Source organism: Petromyzon marinus, chromosome 28, assembly GCF_048934315.1.
Source record: "Petromyzon marinus isolate PM22_M1 ecotype Great Lakes invasive population chromosome 28, UKy_Petmar_22M1.pri1.0, whole genome shotgun sequence".
Lineage (NCBI taxonomy): Eukaryota > Metazoa > Chordata > Hyperoartia > Petromyzontiformes > Petromyzontidae > Petromyzon > Petromyzon marinus.
Genome location: NC_133694.1, coordinates 2,642,543 through 2,646,828, shown reverse-complemented (window position 1 = coordinate 2,646,828; position 4,286 = coordinate 2,642,543).

Here is a 4,286-nt window from a genome sequence, read left to right as displayed (position 1 = left end):
ACTACCCAATCTACGTCTTGCTGTGCACCCCACACCCCTCTCCGCCTCCCTTCCTCCTCCCACTTCCACCCCAACAAACTCCTCTCAGCTCCTCCCCTCCGCGTCCGCCCTTCGCTTCCCCTCCACACCAAAAATATTCGACAGAAGTTCCACGCAAGCTGTGAACTTTCCACGGCTTTCCATAACCTTCCATGGACCTCTTTGCTACGGGCGACTCCCACATTAAAAAAAAAAATTGGGCGCGGTGGGCTGGAGGATGTGAAGACGTGGGGATGCTGAACTGTGTGTGGAAGAGCTGTGACCGATGAGATGTGGACACGCCGAGGCTTAGTTTAATAAGAATAGCGAATTAAGAATACATTTGTTTTCATGAAGCGCCTTTCAAAGACAAATGCACAAAGCTCTGAACAATGACCCGGGAATATTTATGGCCACACGAAATGCTGTCCTGGCCAGACAGACAGTCAGAGAGAGAAAGACTTGTAGGAGCGATAACAAACATGAGGGGTATTCCATTCCTGTGTGCGATGGCAGCAGCAGCAGCAATATGGTTCAAGAGCCAAATGCCAATGTCGAGGTCTTGCCAGCCACGAACTCAGAGGGCTTCAGCAGAGAGAGTTCGTGTAGTTTCACTGTCCCTCCTCCTACACTGCTTGGGTGCAGACTGCCATCGTTTAGTGTACGAGCAGGCCCGTCCATAGGGAGGGTGCGGGGCTCCGGGGCCAAATCATCTCACACCGTGAGGTCAATGCGCCCCCCCCCACCCCCCCAAAGCATGGCTAAAGTAAGATAAATGATTAGTTTTGAGGCATACCTGGAAAGTATCAATAAAGGCCTAGGGGCCGTCCATAAATGACGTCACGCGATTTTGGACAATTTTTGACCCCCCCCCCCCAGTCACACGGCGTCACAAAGAGTCAGCCCCCCCCCCCTCAAATATGACGTCACAAAGCTCTGCCCCCCCAAAAAAAAAACATGCTTCAAATCGCTTTAAACTATTGTCATTGTAGTGCGTATTTAATGTGGCGCTGAATTCTGCTGTTGTAGGAGAAAATATTTATTTTAAAAAAGTCTGTTTAATTAAGTAGAACGTGTTCATATTTATTTAAAGTTGCGAAGTTTGATGTGACGTCACATTTCTCAACCCCCCCCCCCTTCGTCACACATCGTCACAAATGTATAACCCCCCCCCCCAACCAAGGTGCGTGACGTCATTTATGGACGGCCCCCGAGTAGCGGAGGGTGAGATCAGTGCTTCCCACAGGCGGCGAGCCACGGTATAGAATAGATTAACTCGTGGGTTCGATCCTGACCCTGACGCTCGCTGTATATGTGGAGTTTGCGTGCCTCTCTCACCGTGGTGAGACGTTAACTACCTCGCCTGGTATACAGGATGGTCGTGGGTTCGATCCCGACCCAGACGCCTCCTGTATATTTCGAGTTTGCGTGTCTCCCCGTGGTCACTTGGATTTTTCTCGGTCCTCGGGTTTTTAACCTCCACATTTAGCAAAATGGGTTGAGAGTATTTGGCTGCTATAAATGTCAACGTGATGCGCCACTTCGTTGAGCTATCATTTGTGGTCAGGTCGCTTCTTGAAAAGAGCTATACAGCTCAGTGGGCCTTGTCTGATAAAATATAACATATTATTTAAAATATCTTAGTTTCAATAGGTCACGAATATTGGTCGGTGTGAGCCCTCTTAATTCTTTAAAGGTTCACTCAGTAAATATTTAAATCGAAGCTGTGTCTTACCGGGAGCCAGTGCCACGGGGGTAGGACTTGGGCATATGTGTTCGGAAGGAGTAGTTCTCGATACAAGGTCGCTTCAGGACCCTTTGCCGGGAAGCCTGACAGTGGGGCATTATAATCTTCGACTCGAGAAAAGACGAGCACATGGATCAACTTCTCTGCATCAGAGGCGGACAGGCAGGATTTTATCCGAGCGATTTTACGTAAATATTACTTTTTAAAATATGTTTTGACGTGTGCTTCTAAAGACAGAGCCGGGTTCCACAATGACATCGATAATTTTTTTTCGTTTGCTGTTTGTGACAAGGGATGAACCAAAGATGTTATGATCATCAAGCGGCAGGTTAAACGGGTTAGACGGGCCGGCCCTATGCAATGCATGCGGGGAGCCGATAATATGCGCTGTAGTTTAAGTATGGAGGAGCTGTAGCCGAGGGGATAGGACGCTAATAGGCTTGAACTAAAAACCATTAAACTATTTTTTTGTTTTAACAGGTAAGGCCCGCCAAGCTATATAGCTCTTTTTTTCGGAAGCGACCTGGCCACAAATGATAGCTCAACGAAGTGGCTTATCATGTGGACATTCATAACAGCCACATACTCTAAATGCACGTTGATATCTCAATGTGGAGGGGAAAGCCGGAGGATCCGTAAAAAATCCACGCGACCACGGGGAGAGAGAGAAAGAGAGACACGCATGTCAGGATCGGGATAGAACCCACGACCTGCTGTATACCAGGCAAGGCAGTTAACATCTCGCCACCGCGACCACCTATGTGGAGGAGCTGCAGTCGAGGGGGGAGCTAGATGGATTGTGTCATCGCAAGATTTAAAGGGATGGTGATGGCTTTTTTATGCTTTAATCCAGCAGTGGCTCGATCATTGCTGACAACGATGACGACACGGATTGAGGCCAGGGTCAAGAACGAGACCTTAGCACAGTGTGCTTCAATGCAAGGCCCCGTAGGCCACTAGCGGCCCGTGGTGGCCTTTAGTGCGGCCCCTGACGTGCGGCCGCCGACAAAACACAAATGGTCAAAGCACAACCCCATCATTATCGTGCTGCTGTCAAACCCCCATGGTTTCAAATGATGTGGCGGACCTCACACTGATGTCTTATCGGCGAAAGTGGCCACCCCCTATGACAATTAGTGAAGGACCCTGCCTTGGAAGATGTCCTCAAGCCGACATTGAGACCCGGTACCTGTCTCAAGGAACCAGGACTGGGTTGATTGAGATACGGAAGACGGGATTAATTCATGGGATGTGCGCTTGGAAGGCCCACGGATGGAAAATGAAGAGTGAGACATAACGATGATGATGGTGGATTATAATGCAGTGACGTATGTGTGTGTAGCCACAAGGTGGCAGACTTGACTTGCAAATGCTGACTCTAAAACCCCCAAGACCAGCAGAGAGAGAGAGCAACGCTTAGTTTTACACAGTCCTTTCATTTGTTATTTTAGTTACGTCTTCGTTTTTGAATGGGAATAGTATTAGGTGCAAGAAGCAGGGGAAGGCAATGAATGAAGTTACGTAAGCAACTTTAACAATTGGCAACTGAGCTAAATGGACTGAGCAAAATGGAAGGAAGGCAATGATAGCTGACGTCTTTGAGAAAGGACGTGGCGCATTTTTGTATGCTGAACTCCTTTTGCACCGTACGTAGCCAACCGTGCTAATCGTAGTGCGGGCAGTCTTAGTTTAGTAGCCAACAACCCTGGTGAATCTTAGTCTGATCTGTTAAGTCTGTGGATTATATACTTATTCTCTTAGTTTACAGCAATCAGAATACGGTATTTATGCCGGAGGAATCCGATGAGCTATAAAGCTCTTTTTCACAGATGTCTAGTCGGGGCGGGTCCAAATGTTACAAAAACAATCAGTAAAAAAATACGATAGGAGTGCAAAGTATAGGAAAGGTAAACACATCATTTAGAATAAAAATACAAATTTTACTTAAATCTTTTTTAAATCTTACCACGTAAGTGAAACGGACAGTCCCGACTCTCTTGCGCTATTAAATATTGTTTTGAAGAGCGAGCAATACCCCCCCCCCCCCCATCATCATCACCATTAATATTGGCAGCTCAGCCAATTAAGTGAGCTCAGTAAACGTATTGAAGTACACTACATACAGCCAAGATGTCTTGGTCAGCGTGGAAGAGTAGGCCGAATACTCTGGAGCGGGGCTGTCTGGAGCTCCCTCTAGCGGAGGCCCTCCCGCCAGCAGTGACGAGCGCACGCTATTGCAGGGCCGCGCCATGAGATTTTTTTTTTTTACCAGTTCAGCCAATTAGTAAACTCAGTAAATATGTATATATATACCCTGGATATACTGGCATAGCCAAATAGCACGCGTGGTCTTCCTCGGTGCACTGTCGTCTCGAGTAAGTCGCTACTGGGGGCAGTCACGGCCGCTCTGCCCTCTGGTTCAGCAGTCGCGGTCGCAGTCACGGCCCCGTGATGAGTTACGCCCGCTCCGTCACCGTCATCTTTGACCAACATTTTAAATAAACGAATAAAAAACTGCTCC